Here is an 18,979-nt window from a genome sequence, read left to right on the forward strand (position 1 = left end):
CTTGCACACCTGACATGCTTGGACCACCCCTCACCCCATCTCCATGCCTCCATCTCCGACTCTAAATCTTGCACCACAGCACTGACCATTGGGAAGTGCTTTAGGACCTCTGAGTCTGTTACACAAGCTCAGGTGTTACCACCTCAAGTCCAGGTAATCCAACACAAATCACTGCAGAGGCACAATGGTGTGGCCTATCTGAAAATAGACAGAAATCCCCACCAAAAACTCTAAGTCGTCATGATAGAAAAATAAATCCAGGCAGATTGTTGCTTGCATTGTATGAATCATCATGTTGTTATAGCAACTTCATATCTGCAACCAATCTGAAAACCAAGCACAGCTGAAATAATATAACAGCATTGAGTTAAAATGATATATAACAAGACAAAAATGGATCGGCTCGATCTCCGAGGAGCACCCACACTTCTTTCTCACCCTCTTCCCTCCCTTTGAAAACATTTCTTTGCTGTATTTAAACAATTAAAAACCAACCCAGACTTGGAGCTCATGGAGGAGAGGAGCCCTAATGAGCTTTTGAATTCAAGGAGGGTCTTCAAAATGAAAAATCAATTTAAATTGGAAAGGACTTTAAAGGTCATTTTGCTCCAACCCCTATGGCATGGATAGGGACATTTTTCATCACCTTTAAACAAAAACAACTGCAATTCCCAGTTACAACCACCAGACCCAGCCAACTGCCCCTACTGTTCCCACGTACTCCAAAACTCACACATTTAATAAATTACATAAATTTTATAAATTCTTAATCTTTATTTTTAATTCATGCAATGCAGGACATATATAAATATATATGTACATTATGCCCTCCTCTGTTCAGGAGTCCTGAACAGAGATTCCAGCCTGAACAGAACATTTAGAAGTAAAAAAGGGGATGCACAAATTCTAGTTTTAAAACTGCAGGTCTGTGTGGTGGTTTTATTGCTGGAGAAAAAGCAAAAAGTGTCACTAACGTTCTTTCCATCGGAGCAGCAAAGGAAGAAAGGTAAATAAACAGAATTGTTTCAGGGATTTGGCAGGAAAGCACAGCTCCTCTGCAGGGCAAGGGGAGCCCACCAACCTCCAAAATACTGCAGGTGCCTCAAAAGACACCGTTGTGCTCCAATTAGTGCCAAAGATGAGCAGAAAGCACCACAGGGCACCTCACTGCTCCTCTCTCCATGTGTTGCTGCCAGCAACAAGGTTTGAAGGAGAAAGCAGGGAAAGGGAAAGGGAAAGGGAAAGGGAAAGGGAAAGGGAAAGGGAAAGGGAAAGGGAAAGGGAAAGGGAAAGAGCTTGGGAGATTTGCGAATTTTGCTCCTGATGTTTCAAGCAAATTAAGATCAAACAAACCCCAACATAGAAAAAGCAACCCACAAAGCCACAGCTCTAGTCCCAACAAAGTCCTATTAGTCTTAACAACAGCACAAAAGTGACTCAATTAATTAAAAGCAAATAAAAAGAAGCAGCCTAACTTATTATTTCAGAGTTCAAGACAGCAGAAGCACCAGACTGCCCCAGACAGAACTCTATTTTTTTTTCTTTTCTTCTTTATCTTAAATGCATTTATTCATTAAGGCTTCCTTGTAGGCTGGGTAATGAGTCACTTCTTGCTCCTCTATGAGGTGCAAAGGGATGGAAAGGAATAGGATTTAAATGGAGGATGGAGACACTCACAAAGCCTGTTAGAAAAGCTTGAAAAGCTTTTGAAGGAATCACAGATAAAGAGAGGCAACTCCTCACATGGACCCCAAACCCTTTTCTCTATCACCAGAGCTTTCCCAGGGCCTAAGCCTGGCTGTCTCCTCGCTTTCAGCCAGCACAGAAAAGAACCCCCTCTCCTCCACTGAGCTTTCTTCCTTCCCAGGAAAGCTTGCCATGAGAATCCCAGAGCTCAAGCAGGAAGCAGGAGCGATGCTGTTCCTCCCATGGACCCAGAGAGGCTCACAAGTGTGGATGTGGCCATCCCTGCACCAGTGGAATACGGTCAGGGGGGATCCTATCAATTGGTATCAAGGGCACAAGGCATTTTATGGCTCTTACCCTAGCAGCCAGAGAAGCCCCAGCAGCCTCCAGCTCAGAGCGAGCCACGCGCGTCCAATTATTCTGCGATTGTTTTTCTGAGAGTCACGGAAAGGGTTTGTGTGGAAAGGGACCTTAAAGATCATCTGGTTCCAACTGTCTTGTCATGGGCAGGACACCTTTCACTGGACCAGGCTGCTCCAAGCTCCACCCAATCTGGATTTCCAGTGGAGAGGATCTGTCCAATCCATCAGATCAGAGATGCCAGGCTCAAAGAAAAGCTCAGGAGACGAACTCTCCCATCATCAGCCTTATCTCGGACTGGATCTGGAACATCCTGATTTGGTCCCTCAACTGCTGTCAGGAGTTTCCACCAGCTCTCTAGGTCCTTTGAGTCCTCCCACCACAAGTTTTGAGGAAGCCAAGCCAGCATGGAAATGTGACACGAGTCTGCAAAGTGGCTGAGCAACAGGAAGGGTGCACGTGTCACTGCAAGAAACACCAATCCCAAAAAAGCACAACCTGAGCCCAAATCCACGGCTGCCAGCTTCCCAGCAAGGTCTCCAGCAAATCTAGTCCATGTGTACAAGTAGAAAAGGTGAAATAGATATTAGGAAAAATAGATATATGGGAAGAAATTCATCCCTGTGAGGGTGGTGAGGCACTGGCACAGGTTGCCCAGAGAAGCCATAGCTGCCCCATCCCTGGAAGTGTCCAAGGCCAGGTTGGATGGGGCTTGGAGCAACCTGGGACAGTGGAAGGTGTCCCTGCCCATGGCAGGGGTTGGAATTAGGTGAACTTCCAGGCTCCTTCCAACCTAAATCATTCACTGATTCAATTTTTTTCTGTGAAAGTGCTCTGGTGACAGCCACGACCATGTGTCATTCCCCATGGCAGAGATCTTCTACTTTCCCTATGGCAGTGTCTCTCACTTTTCTAACATTTATTCTGAGAAAAAGAAAATTTAAGCCAGCAAAAGTAAACAAAAGCAAAACTCAAAACTGACAAAAGCCCCCACAGAATCTAAAATAAATGTTAAAACCTCCTAAATACAAAATCTAGGGGAACTTTTTGCTGCCACCTAGGCCCCTTCCAAAGGGTTCACATGCCAATCTAATGATAAAGCTGTCGTATGGGGTGATGTGATTTTAGCTTTCAAGCTGAAGGTTGCTATGGGAGGCTTTTCCCAGCAGCAGCACTGCACAGCATTTGTAAAAGCCCTTTGCAGCGTCAGACACTGATTTCTGAGGAGGAAAAAGAAAAAAAAAAAATCACTATTTTTGTTTTTAAAAATTTCCATAAAAAGCAGCAGTGATTGAAAAAATATAGAGAGAAAAAGTGAAATACAAACCGGTGCTGCAATTCAGATGCCTGTAGAAATGCAGATGCTCTAAAATCCCCTTCCCAAAACTAAAGCACTAGGAAAACCTTTTTGGTTTTTTTTTTTTTTTTTTTTTTTTTTTTCACATCAGTGCACACCAGCTGAGTTGCTGCATTTGCCAACACCAGGTTTGCTGGGATGTCGGAGAATTTAAAGACAATCAGATGATCTCAGGTGCTGTAAAATGAGGTGCAGAAATGGGAACAGTTATTGCAGGGCCTCTGTGGGGTCACCTACTGTGCACTGAGATCTTGGCTAGCATAAAAATAAGGCACCACTTCACAACAGGTTGAGAAAGTTTACCCAGCTTTTTAGAATTAAAAAAAAAAAAAAATGTAATATATATAGGGATTTGTGCAAGGACTGAAGTATTATGTATGTATATACACACGCACACACAGAGTTATGTAGAGCTGGTCAAATACAAATGACTCTCTTAAAACTAACAAACAAGTAAACACAGAAGATATTTTGTACAGCAATCTGCAAGATTTAGGAGATTGTTACAACCTGCAGGATTTACAGAGGAAACACAGTAAGGAGGAGGATTTAACACAAGGACAGAGCCCTGAAGCAGAAGGAGGAGGAGGAGGAGGACACACAGTCACTCTTTACCTTTACACAGTGAGGTCAAGACCACCAAACAACGATTTGTAAAAGGCTTTCCATTCATGTTGCCAAAGTCTCCAGCCATTAAGTGTCTTAAATCTTTGCAGATTAAGTAAAGGAGAGTTGGTAAATGAGATATGTGGATGGGGATGGATATCTAGAGAGCAAACACATCTCAGCTGGAGATGTGAGAGCACAGGAGAGCACACAGCCAGCTCCCTGCCCATACACAGGATATGGAGAAAGGTGAGGATCAAGATCACCCAGTACTACACTCTGCCATGGGCAGGGACACCTTCCACTATTCCAGGTTGCTCCAAGCCTGGCCTTGGACACTTCCAGGGATGGGGCAGCCACAGTTTCTCTGGGCAACCTGTGCCAGTGCCTAACCACCACCCAGGGAGGAATTTCTTCCCAGTATCCCATATAATGCTGCCCTCTTTCAGATTAAAGCCATTCCCTCTTGAATTGTTATTCCATCCCTTGTCTAAAGTCACTCTCCAGCTCTCCTGGAGCCCCTTTAGGTTCTGGAAGGGACTCTAAGGTCTCCCTGAAGGTTTCTCTTCTCCAGGCTGAACTCCATTATTTTTTTCCTGAAGTCTTCAGTGGCAAGTGCTACAGTGACACCACTGGGATACTCCTTCTTCATCAAGAGCCAGGAGGCAAGAAACCCTATAGACAGATTCACAAATAGAAATGTCTGTGATGTCAAAGGTTTCAGACCCAATTTAAACTCTGATGTAAGTTATACACAGGTGAAATCTTAAGACAAAAGACGGAAAAATGTTTTGAGTCTGATGTTCAGATAGGCAACAGAGATGCTGCAGAAGAGGTATTTTTAAAGCATGGGTCCAGTTTGGGTGCTGCACCTGACTGATTTCACAGTTTCTGAGACAAAATCTCAACAAGAAATAGAAAATCTTTTGCCATCACAAGCTTTCACCAGAACATACAAATAACCCAGAGCTCCTGATCAACAAGTCAGAATTTGTTTAAATGCCCAAACTCCAAATCAGCATCAATCAGGAGCCCATGGTACCAGGCAAAACAAGAACCATCACTGAGATGCACTGACTGCAGTGGCAGTACCAGTACCAGGAACACACCATTCAATTAAAATTATTACATTAAGTTGTTGAAACCAGACTGAATTATTGCAGAAGACTTCACTATCAGCCCAAGGCTTCAGAGCCCAGCCAGCCGACCACCACCCACCCACCCACCCTCCACATCCCCAGAACTCCTCCTTCCCCAGAACTCTGCTCATAAACTCAGGGATGTCCTTCCCAGAGGTCTCAATGCCTTGTCAGCAGAAATTTAAATCAATCCAGCCCTGGAAGCAGCTGCAGCAAATAACTCAATCACGTTCATCATTTTAACTTATCCTATTTATGAATCAGGTCAAGCTTGAAATCTCCATTTACATTATCAGCCTTCACGATATTAAGATAATCATGCAGAGGACTGATCAAAGGTTCCTCATAACTCTGGAGTGCAGGAATTACCATACAATAACATTTTATCTACTCCAGTGTCCTCTGTGACTGTCAAGAATACTCTCTTCCCTAGAATATAGGACAAGGAACAACACATTGAACAAGGAACTGCTGCCAATCCTAAATCCTAAGAGTAAAAGGGCAGTGGGTAGTGTACACACATCTCAAAAAAAAAAAAAAAAAACAACAAAACAAAACATGAAGCTCACAAGTTTTTAAAAGAGAACAGGTTAAGCAGGGCTTTGAGGAACCTGGTCCTGATCCTGTCCATGACAGGGGGTTGGAGCTGAATGGTCCTGAAGGTCCCTCCCAACCCAAACTATTCTTGGATCCCAATATCTGCTGAAGGTCTCTGAGAAAAACAGAGATTCGCACTGCCTTGAATTACCTTTATTTTACATCGCCTGTATGGAAGGACATGTTGATTCTTCCAGACTGATACTGAAAATCACCTGAAAAGGTTCTCTAAAGGGCCTCAATTTCTCTCAGCCCTGCTTTGATGGGAAGATGAATCCTGAAGCCTCCTGACACCCAGAAATACTCTGCTGATGCTCTTAGAGCCCTCCCTCCAGCAGCTGCAGCACCTGCTCAGCATCACCAGGTCACTGATGCAGATCTGAAAACAACCACCAAAACATAAGAAAAGAGAAACAGAAAGTCCCATCTTCTCAAGGAACTTTCACTCTTCTGTTCACCTCCAACTCACTGCTTTTCTTCCTACAACAAATAAAATGTAATGTCACTCTGCTATTTTTGTGAAGAGATGTTTTATCCAGAGTGTTGGCAATGGGAAACAATTTCTAACCTGATTTTAAGATTATTTAAAGAGGGTAAAAAAAATAGAAGGACATAAGCTTCTAAAACAGTCTTATATGGGAAGAAAATATAGGAATACTTTATTGGAAGCACTTCACTTCTGATACCAGCTATTAAGAATGTAGATATAATCCTTTATTTATCTCATTTGCTGCAAGAAAACTCTACACACACAGCAAGAAAAATCACATGGGACATAATCCAACAACAATCTCCCCCATTAACTCCAGAACGATGTTCTATTGAATATTTCAAGCGTGATTACACTGTAACAAAATGGCACCATGCCACCAAGCCCTGTAAATTATTTTCTCTCAATACCTCCCTTCCTTGCAAAGATGCCAGGAGGCTGGATAAAAAAATGCTCCCAGATCAAAAAGGCACCAAAGAAACAAGGAGGATCCTTCAAGTGACCATCCCAGCATTTGTCCCATTGAGAAAAAGATGACCTTAGCAGTTGATGTTGCACCTTCTAGACAGGAACCTGGGCTGGGAGTTGTTGTACCAAGGGGATGCTTTCTGCAAAGGCATTAAATACTCAGGATTTAAAATTATGGCAACCTGCTCAGAGTCATAACTTTGAATTCAGTTAATGCCTCTGCTTTGATTTTAGGGCTTCCAGTGGTAGAAAAATGTCACCTTAGTTTCTCTAATGTGGAAAAAATACCGTAAACAGCAGAGGTGAAAGCTCAAAACAGCTCCCTGGATGATGCATGAGCTCAGATATCAGGTCCAGTGAGCTTTGACTGGGAATCATGGCTGTCTTTTTTCCAGTCAAGGCTTAAGGAGGAAGCAAACACAAGCAGAATCACAAATATTGCCAAGTCCAGGCGGTGAGGCTGTAACACAGCTAATTAAATACTTTGTCAAAGATTTTCCGATTGCTCAAAGGATTGGGATGTGCAAGAAGAGGCTTGCAGGGGTACGAACAGCAGCCAGAGTGCTGAGCTCAGCACATATGAGAGCAGTAAACACTAGCATGGATTCAGTTTGAATTCCCTGAATGTGTTAGAGAACAGGGAAGGGAGAAAAAGCCAAGTTCACCCACGTAACTGAAATGTTGTGTCTATGAATCTACAACCAAGGCAGAGAGACCAGAGCCACACCAAAGCTGCTCAACTGACCATGGAAGCAGTCACAGGTTTCCAGGATCTTATTCACATCCTTTGGGACTGCTGTCACTATCTGAGCCTGACCATACAAATTAATATAACCAGAATAAGCAACCTGGTCAGGTAGGAGGTGTCCCTGACCATGGCAGGGGTTTGGATCTGGATGACCTTTAAGGTCCCTTCCTACCCAAACCATTCTGTGATTCTGTGATCATGGGGGACATCAACTAATTTTACTACAATATGGCTTGGAATTATGTACACCAGGCCCAATAAATGTGAAATGAAGATGGAGAGGAAGTGTTATAGCAGGAACACTCCTAACAGAAGCCGATGCCAATGAAAGGAACTGTATGTCACCAGTGGCACCTCAAAAGAAAATTCTTCTCAAGGTTTATCCTTTCAAGTGAGCAGTGGAAAGAAGACAGAATAACAAGAAGATTATTTTAAGGTAAAATATAATTATTATAGTTACTATCATTAACATAAAATTCACCACTCAGAGGGTGGTGAGGCCCTGGTACAGGTAGCCAAGACAAGCTGTGGCTAGCCCATCCCTGGAAGTGTCCAAGGCAAGGTTGGATGGGGCTTGGAGCAACCTGGAAGGTGCAGGGGCTTTGGAAATAGGTGATCCTTAGACCCCTTCCAACCCAAACCACTAGAGAATTCTATGAAAATTATAAGGTAATATTGGTGGCACAGTGTTATTTGATTTTTAATCTTTTTAATAGAGAAGCAGCTCAGAAAATGTTGAGACATGAAGACCTGAAACACTTCTTGCCCCATGGAGACTGGGGAGAAGAAAGAAGACACACTAAAGGAGTGAGTCTGATTTGGAAATTGGCAGCAAATACAGCAGAAAAAGCCTCAACAAGGAACAGTTTAGAGAAGAATCTCTCAGCTTCCTTACTTCCTTACAGGAAATCTCCCTCAAGGGAAAAAAAAAAAAAGCGCCAGGAAACACCACTCAAGAGATAAGTGAATTTTTTGAATAATTGACATACAGCACAGGTTTTAGAGGCTAAGGACTCCAGGATCCAAAGGCACAGGGAAGCACATAACAAGACCAGCCAAAGCTGTCATAACTAAGTTGCAACATGAAATGCTGAACAAAGCCTTAATGATTTACCATCAGGAGAAACCCAGGGAGGATTCATCACCACATTTGCATAGCAGGACATTGCTCGCTCCTTCTGAGCACATCATTACTGATCACCATCCAAAAGAGAGATTCTTGAACCAAATGAAGCCTGTGGCTCTCTAGGCAGTTCCTAGACTACTTAAAATTAAAGGCACCATTAAGCCTTCAAAGAAGCAGATGCCAATCCATGTCAAAAGTTACACAGCTGAGCGGGGTCTAATTACACTGAATTCAAGAGATACATCACATCCCGAACAGATGTCATTTTAGAGAAAGCTTTTTCCACATCTCACAATCTTAAGATCACTTGAGATGTTCTTGCCTGTACTATCCCTTTTCTTTAGAAAAGACCATCCAGAGTCATCTGCCTGCAAGCTTAAGATGAGGTAAGTGCCAAACAGAGCTGGTGGGAAAGCCAATTTGAAAAAAAATAAATTAAAAGTTGACATGGAGAAACAATTTCTTCCTTCCCATTTCACACTTTTTTGGTGGTAGGATGATATTTTGGGCTCCTTTTTTTGCATGTTTATTCAGGGTCTGTACAGCCAAGCAACTGCACATTCTTGGGAACTGGTAAGTGCTACCAGCATAGTTCATCCATTCCCAAAAAAGAGTTTATGAACAATGTAAAACAACAATTAAGAGCTATGAAAAGGGTTCTTGTACAGCCTGGCCCAGGTGGCAGAACAACCCAAAATATCTTTTGGATTAAGACACTGATCAAGTTTTCTCCTCTCTATTTAAATGGGAAAAGAGAGTCCAAGTCAACTCAGAAGCAGCCATCATAGAAGATACTAAAAATATTATCATCTAAACACAGAAAGGTCAAAAAATAAATTCTTAACTGCCTTCTCAACATAACGCAGAAAGCACATCTATTCTTATGCATTCACCAAGGCCAGTGAGTTTGGGAAAAAGACAGATGGGAGAATATGTAGGAGAATATGTTCTCTGAATACTTCCACAAATAGGCTACCAAAAGTCAAGAGAGATGCTGTGTCACAAGGGATGCAGAAGTCACAGAAGATGCATTTCGTGACATTCTCCTCTAGGAAAGAGATCTTCTTGAGCTGAGAGAGAAGTCTTTACTACTTGTTCTCATGGCACTGTCTTCAGACACTCATCCTACAATTTTCTTATACGATTAAACAAAATGGCCCCCTGGCTGTGGAGTGACAGATGCCACTTTTCAGCCTTTCCCAGCAACATGGTGATGATATCACAAAGAATGCCAGTGATACAAGAATCATCAGAGGTTTCTGCTGAACTTCTCTTTTACTGGTCCCATTCTCCTGCCTTTTCAGCTGCTCCCGTAACTTGAAGCTGTTGGACAGCGTAAACAAATCAGAGAAAAAAAAATCCTAAACCATGACTATCAGCCTGAAAATCAAGGGAAATATTAAGGGTAGGAACACTTTTCCTATGAAGACAGGCTGACAGTAGGGGCTGATCAGTCTGGAGAAGAGAAAGCTCCAAGAGACCTTAGAGCCTCTCCCAGTACCTAAAAGGGACCTACAAGAAGGGTGGAGAGGGACTTTTCACAAAGGCATGAAGTGATAGGACACAGAGGAAATTAATTAAATTGAAGGAGAATGGGTTTAGATTATATATTAGGAAGAAATTCCTCCCTGTGAGGGTGGTGAGACACTGGCACAGATTTCTCAGAGAAGCTGTGGCTGCCCCATCCCTGGAAGTGCCAAGGCCAGGTTGGATGGGACTTGGAGCAACCTGGGACACAAAAAGGTGTCCCTGCCCATGGCAGGGGTTTGGAACAAAATGGTCATTAAGGCCCCGTCCATTCCAAGATTCTATGAATCAAGGAAAGAAAGATAATTAAACACCAGGGTGGAGAAATAAACCAAAGCACAACACTTGCAGCAATTACCCAGTGAGTGGATTATCTATGAGTAAACAAATAGGAAAACAACCAGGTTTATGGTTTCTCCTGTGGTGGAGGGGGCAAGTAGACCCAGCAAGTAGCAGATGAAGTGTCAGGAGGTGAAAGGCACATCTGTGGAAAATGAGGCATTTTCTACTTGCTCTTCAGCAGATGGAGTGTGGAGAGCAGATGGAGATGTTCCTTCTCAGGATTGTGTTTTATCCATTTATTTTGTGACATCCTGGCTGGTGTCCTCATCAATAGTAAGGCCAGTCTTGATGGTGTAACCAAAGGTAATGGAGTCACCCACTAATGCCCCAGCTCCCCAGTCACTTTCATTTGGCAGTACAAATGTTAAGGGTTGGACTTGATGATCTTAAAGGTCTTTTCCCACCAAAATGATTTTTTAATTCTCTACTGGGCCATGAAGAGGGATGGAACACCTCTCCTATGCTGAGAGAATCTGGATTGTTCTGCCTGGAGAAGCAAATGCTTCAGGGTGACCTAAATTGTGGCCTTTAAGTACATGAAGGGGCTCTACAAGAGAGCTGAAGAGGGATATGTAGTGATAGGACAAAGAGGAATAGCTTCAAACTTAAATAGAGCCGGTTTAGGTTAGGTATTAAGAAGGAAAAAATTCTTCACTACGAGGGTGGTAAGAGCCCAGCACAGGCTGCCCAGAAAAGCTGTGGCTGCCCCAACCCCAGGAATGTCCAGGGTTGGACAGGACTTGAAACAACCTGATCTAGTGGAAGGTGTCCCTGCCCATGGCAGGGGGTCAGAACGAGATTATTTTTAATGTCCATTCCAACTCAAACTATTCTATGATTCCATAACTTTTATATACATAATATGACAAGCACCAAAATATCAATGTATTGAATCCCAAAAACCCCCTGTGAAAAGCAGGTGTCCCACAACCAGAGGCCTCAAGATTCTGTTCTTGCTTCCCAAATATCCTGTGCCCAGCCAGCAAATGCCACAGCTTGTCTCCAACATAAATTTGTTGTGCTCCTACAAATGGATGTGCCCACATTGCTTTCCCATTGATGAAGAAATTGGGACCATAATTAACAGAAAAGTATTTTTAAGTTAAGCAGTGACCTGGTTTTTGTCACTTTAATCCAAAAATTAGATCTATATCATTCATCGAATGAATTTTCTTTTCTATTTTAAGGATTTCTCACCATCTTGACTGCAAACAAAACACAGGGTCTTCTTTGCAGTCAAGTCAGAGCAAAACTGATGAATGCCAACACAGCTAGACTTCAACAGTCCTTCCGCTAAACCACCGTGTAAAAATTAGGAGAGTGACAGAGATTACCAAGAAAAATACAGCAACACACCTGTAGGTGTCCAATCAAAAGTCATTTCATGGAGAGGGAAACAATTCCAGGTGCAGAGGAAACATGCAAAGGCACACATAGCAGAGTTTGCATTAGTGCAGCTGCCTTTATTGCAATGACCCTAATTGGCATTTCCAGATGTGAGGCAGGAAAATTAGCTGACAGGAGCATCTTTGCCTATAACCCTAGAAAACCTAGACTGAAGAAGATACAGGGCTCTGTACAAGTCACAAGTGAAGAAAAAAAAAAAACCAAACAGAATTAAAAATCCCTTCTTCTTTCTTTTCCACATATTGAGGTGGTTAAAGCAGTCCACGTTCTCCCGTTGCTACAACAGCGTTTATTTATCACCATCCTCAATTCTGAAAGCAAACTCCAAGTGATAACACATGATCTCCCTGCAAAACCAAACTGAAACGGATGGAGGACGAGGGGTATAATTTAAGACAGTTTGCATTGCTCACAGTACCAGGAACACTGCATTCAGGCTGCAGGAAAGGTCATTAGTAGATTGAAGGCAGCAGAAGATAAAAGTTTATAAACATTTCAAAAGGAAAAAAAATGAGCTTATTTGGCCATTCAGGGAAAAGAGCAACCAGAGAGGAAATCTGGATGTGCAAGAGTCTTCCTCACTCCAGGCAGAGGAGTGAGCTCATCTTCAGTGCTCATGATGGAGCACAAAAGAGCTGCATCAGTGCCATCAGCAGCAGCACCCAGTGTGACAGGAACCTCCTGCCTCCCAGATGGCTCATTCCTGTTAGTGCAGAAGTCTGGGGAGCCAGGATCTCCCTGCAGCAGAGTGCACAGGATTGCTGCCCTGAGCTGGCCATGCTTCACCTTTCAGCCTTTTTGTAAACACTACAGGAGATAAGCACTGAGATACAGGAGATAAGCAGTGTAAAGAGTTCACTTCTTCCCTCCTGAACACCATCATCTGATGAAAACACAGTTACTCAAGTGAAGGGGAAACTCTTTAAGCAGTTTTTGTTTTTTGGAAGAACACGATGGAAGCTTGCACTGCCAATAACCTGGTCCAGTGGAAGGCTCCCCATCCATGGGTGTGGGTTGAAATGGGATGGTCTTTGACATCCCTTCCAACCCAAACCATTCCATGATTCCGTGATTCTATGTCATCAGCAGACAACTGACACACATGGGCTTCAGAGGATTCTCCATGGTTCAGAGTCCAGTGGGAGAAAGTGAGGAGTCTTTCTTGTGAGGAGAGACTACGGGAGCCAGGCCTGCTCAGTCTGGAGAAGACTGAGAGGGGATCTCATCAATCCATACATGTATCTCCAAGACAGGAGTCAAGAGGGTGGTGCCAGGCTCTTTTCATGGTGCTCAGCAACATAAGGTCAATGACCATAAACTAAAACACAAGTTCCACCTCAGCCTGAGGAAGAACTTTTCATGGAGGGTGGCAGAGCTGGGAACAGCTGCCCAGGGAGGGTGTGGGTTCTCCCTCTCTGGAGACATTCCAAACCCACCTGGATGTGGTCCTGTGTTGCCTTGCCTTGGCAGAGGGTTGGACTGGATGAACTCCAGAGGTCCCTTCCAACCCCAAAGATTCTGTGAACATATGAAGAAGCTCAACCTAGCAGGACAGGCTGAATTTCACCCTACTTCCCTTTTTAAATTTGGACTATCCACATAGACACACTTACCTTGAAACACCTGAGGAGCCCTAAAACACAGGTAGCTACCCTGACCTCACAGAGGTGATGCTTTTCAGAACAGAGTGCCTTGACATTCTCTTAAGTTCCACTTCCAGGAGAGGAGAGGGCATACACCAAATATATGAAATGTTAAGCAATTCAGTTATTTTGCATTAGGAACATTAAGGACAATGTCCTAAATGTCCAACTTTCAGAACATCTTAACAAAAAATGACATCCCTTTTACTCTTTTTTTTGGTCAACACAAGGCTTAGCAGTGATAAACCCACACATCTCTATTCTGCATAGCACTGAGGACTGCAGAAATCTGTGGGGAAACCCCACCTATGACCCCTACAAGAAACTTCCTGCCATGACAACCCCTGCTCTCCTACTCCATATCCCCATGATGCTTCTGTCACAACCTCTCCATACCCTCCCTGTATCCAGGGACACTCCCTCTCGACAGCTTCAGGTCCCATCCATGCCTCAATTTGTTCTCCAAAGCATCCAGAGAGGCAGCAAACAACCCACATGGGCAATCTAGACCTGGACACATGCTAACTGACTGACTGCTTGATACCAAAAAAACAGATAATCAGTGAATTTTCCTTGAGAACACTGAGATATTAAGTCCTTATGTGCTTGGTGAATGCATACACTGATGGTTGGGTGGAGGAGAAAATCAGTGAACTGTATTTTTTTCTCTGATGAGATTAACTCAACCAACCTACTTCAGTGTAAGAGACAGAAAGACACTGACAGGAGAAAGCCTTAAAGGAAGTGAGAGACTGCAAGCTATCAAAAAAGTAAAAAAAAAATAATTCTGAAAACAACCCAATGGTGCTCATCTGCTCTCACTTTCAGACCTGTGCCCCAAATATTCTGTTTGCATTTAATTTTCTGGCTCATCAAGTAGAAAAATAACCCATTCCTGAGGCTTTCAGCTTTATTTATACACTTGGTTAGGACTGAGCTGAGCACTCAAACCTGTCATTGAAGGTTTCAGGTGCTCCCAGCTTCAGTTTACACTCCAGGAAGGCTTTATTCTCCACATCACAGACATCCAGAGAATTGTTAAGGTTGAAAAAGACATCCAAGATCATTGAGTCCAACCCAGCACCACCACCATGTTCAACACTAAAACACATCCTCAAATGCCATATCCACGTTTTTTGAACACTTCCAGGGATGGTGACTCTACCACTTCCCTGTGCACCCTTTCCTAATGCTTAACAACCCCTGGCACTGAAGAAGCTTTTCCTAAAATCCAATCTAAACCTCCCTTGGCTCAACTTTAGGCAATTTCCTCTCATCCTGTCACCTCTCACCTGGGAGAAGAGATTGACACCCACCTCACTACAACCTCTTTCCAGGTAGTTGTAGAGAGTGATAAGGTCCCCCTGAGCCTCCTTTTCTCCAGGAGAACAACACTGCCCAGAAGAAACCACCCTCCATCCTACCACATCAGCCAAAGACCCACCATGTACCAGCAGCTGGGAGTCAGGCTCTTCAGCTGGGAATGCAGCAAGATTAATTTAACCCAAGAGAAAGCACAAGCTGCTTCCTAAGAGCTGAAACTGCATCTTGTCTATCCAAAATCTAAGCATTTTTAAAATTATTCTTGGTAGAGATTTGTTTGGAATGCATCTTGGGTGTTGGCTTAGCACATCAAGGCCAAAATGTTGGACAGGGCTCAAATCCATGAATCCACTTACAAGAAAGTAGATTTTTAATGGTTTTTAGTGGCTTAAAATTACACAAAAAAGGCATCTTTAGGCTGCAGGTCTGTGATGAATTAGCTCTGACAAGGGAGGGAACTCAAGACCTCCCCACAGCACTCCCTCCCTGCCCCACACCACAGCTACCTCTCCACTCTCTTGCTAATACACAGATCAGCAGCTAGTGCTGTAAATCAGATCAAAGAAATATTCAGTTAAAAACAAAAGCCCAAACCTCCTCTATTACAGGAGAGCCTTTCGGATCATAAATGATGAAAACACATTTTTTTAAAAAAGCAAGCTGAGTTGAGAGCAATTTCTGAGAAGGTGGCAAAATAAAGAGCCCCAAGCCCAACCAATAGAACAAAGGCTGGGCTGCTCCAAGCATTGCTGGGGCTCCAGAATAACCCTGGCAGTGGGAAAACAGGTCTCAATACCCCCAGTTAGTGTCTACCTAGGTCAAAGATGGTGTCTGGCTCCCATCCTGGCGATGCTGTGGGAGCAGGACATTCAGAGGACACCACCACCCTCTGATGTGAGCTATTCCTTGGGCATCTCCTTGCCCACTGGGCTATGTTATTCCTGACTTGTAGCTGGTAGACAGGGAGAAAAAGTTGGGATGCAGCTTCAGGGGTCAAGAAACACCATCCTTGCGGTACCCACAAGCATTCAGCCTGTGGTGTTTGCTGAAACTATGAGGGAAAAGAGAAGCAACATCCCTGAGACTTCTTACAACTACTTTTATGATTGATGCTGGGAAAGAGGAGAGGGAGTAGGGAGTAAGTTCTTCCCCCTTTTTTCATGTCATCGAAGCACTCACTAAACAAACAACCAGCTGTCTTCATCCTGCAATCCAGATGGATGTCCCTCTGCAACAGGGGGATGCACCACAGCATCTCGCATTTCCAGTGCCAGGATTCAATACAGCCACTGCAGCTTTTAATGCCTTTTACAAACATCTAATTCACTCTGTATTAATCCCTCAGAGCAGCTACTCCTTCATTTTACCCTTGGAGACATCAAGCTAAAATATTCATCAGCTTGAACACAAAAACCTACAGCTCTAAGCAGTTGTTGAGGACAGAGGACATGCTGTTACCCAGTTCTCTGATATATACAGCAGTATAACACCATCCTTGCAATAAAAGCACAGAATGAGCCTCTAAAGATGCCTTTTTACTAGATGTTTGTAAATGGATTTAAGTTTAATGATAAGCTCCTCTTGCTTATTTCCCACTTTTACTCATACTTCTTTTCAGGGGGAGGGTGGCTGACAGGGGTTGTTCTTTCTCAAGCTCAATATTAAATAAAAGAAACCCAAAAATACATTGAAAATGCACTCTTAAGTCATGGCACAAATTATATTTCAAATGAATGCAGCTGAAAACCTCCAAACTATCAAAAAGCTATTTCAATAAGGGATTTTCACTTACCCAAGGCATTCAAGACATTGACACAACTTCTAAAAAGATCAATCTCTTCCAAGTATTTTAACTCAATTAAATTGACAAAATCTCCAGCACATGAAGGTGGCAATAACCCCACGGTCCACATTTCAATCTTCCCAGGCTACAGAGGCCTTCCCAAAGCTCACTATTTTAGGGAGAGCTTTCAGGCAGTCTGTCAGCTGGCTCTTGCAGGCCATGCCCTGAAATCTTTATTGATTATCGAAGTATTGAGAATTGAAGAAGCAAACCATGAAAGTGTGCATTAACTCATGTGTGCATTCCACATCTCAGCCACAACAAATCACAAACACTGAACAGGACCTGACGCACACTATTTAATTGGACCTTTGACAATGACAGAGCCAAAGCAAGGTGACTCCAGCCCATAAATATTTCTGACTCTACCAGCACTGAAGATGTTCAGACCTCAAACATTGAAGGGAAGCAAACAGCAGCATCGAATCCCTGCAGTTGTTTCACCTTAAACAGACAGAAGGGAATTGTTGACACTGAAATGATGCTTTGTGGTTCAGGAAATCTGTGTTCAAGTGTCAGGCTTGACTAAGATCTGGATGCAGTAGGAGAAGTAAAGACAAGCCACAGTCTTCTCACCTCATCCAAAGCATCCTGGAGCTGCAAAATGCATAGGAAAGATTCCTGGTTGAATGGGATGTAACTGTTCTTCAAAACAGCACAGCAAGGAATGGACCTGCATCATTTTCATTTTTAATGTTCAAGAACATTAAATTAAAATAGTCAAAAAATCAGAAATATAGAAAGACACAACAACTGTAATTAAGGGGGCAAGAAACTGGCAATGTGTTCAGCACTGGAACAGTTTGGGAGGTACCCTGAACCAGTTCATACCATTGATTAAGGCATTTCTTTACATCAGCCTCCTGCAGTAGGCAGATAAAATGTAGCTGTTCCATCTACATAAAATGTGTTTAGATACATAAATCCTTGCAAAGTGGCTTTTTATTTTGAGGCAAAACCAGAAAGAATTATACTCCGCATTAAATATTTTCTTCTTTGTCCTCTTCTCAGCCGTCTGCAAGATCAATTAAAGTGCTTTTGCATAAAAGAGGCAGAGAGGAGCACGTTCCAAAAAATAAATAAATAACGACGCCACTCTTTGCTTTCAGTATGATGCCTGAAGAAAACAAGCGTAACGACTTAAAGATTCCCACAGTGAAAAAGAAGAAAATGATGAAGGTTTAATCATACACTTACAAGGCAACAAAACACATTTCTCAAGTTTTAATATCTCTTGTGAAATTTTAAGAGCTCAGACACAAATATTAGCAACAAGCTGCAGCAAGCTGAGTCGATTCCCCTGCCTTCACACAGAAATATGTGAGAGTCCCTCCCTTGCACTCACACACACACATTTGCTGTTTGAATCACTTTTCTATTTGAAAAAATATCCAAATGAAACTATGAGTGTTTAAGACATTATGATTTAACACATTCTTTGCGTTACAGAAGTCTCAGTGTCCTGGAGCTCACCAACCTCTCTGTCCAGCTGCATGGCAACATCTGGAAGCACCAGCACGACTTCCCTGCAGGTTGACCAGCAATGGGACTCACAGCCACAGCCTCAGCATGGAGAGACAACACCCAGATCAACTGCTCCCCCAGTCACCAACCAGAATGGGGAGCAGGGGAAAAATCAGGGAGGAACTGTTCCCATCAACATTCCATCATAGGTTCTAAGCAAGAAATTTTTCACAATGAGGGTGGAGAAACATTGGCACAGCTTGCCCAGGGAAGATGTGGATGGCCCATCCCTGGAAGTGTTCAAGGCCAGGATGGGGCTTGGAGCAACCTGGGATGGTGGAAGGTGACCTGGCCCATGTCAGGGAGGTTGGAACTGGATGACCTTTAAGATTCCTTCCAGCCCAAGCTATTCTGTGATTCTATGACCCCATCTGGCCCCAGAGACACATGGGGGCCCTAAGTGGCACAGCAGGTCACTGACCATTTCCCCTTGGATTGTGGGGGCTTCATTGTCCTCCCTGTCCCTCCAGCTGCAGGAGTCATCCCGCCATGTTTCCCTCATGGCAATTGTCCCATATTTTTCCAGCTGCACAATGGCTTCCAGCCAGCTTCCTCCTGTTTGTTGCCTGTGCTGTGGGTACTGGTGCAGATGCAGTTCAGCTGGGCTACTGTTCCCACCACCTCTTTGTGGGGAAGGAGCCCTAATTCCTACATGGCCACTCTCAGGCACTTCAAACACATCAATAACCCTGGTGCCTTTCCTGCTGCAGGGATCTCCATCCCCTACCTCACTAAGACAGCAGAACAAGGGCCTTACTGGCACAGCATCCCATGATAAGAAAACCCAAAAATC

Source organism: Cinclus cinclus, chromosome 1, assembly GCF_963662255.1.
Source record: "Cinclus cinclus chromosome 1, bCinCin1.1, whole genome shotgun sequence".
Classification (NCBI taxonomy): domain Eukaryota; kingdom Metazoa; phylum Chordata; class Aves; order Passeriformes; family Cinclidae; genus Cinclus; species Cinclus cinclus.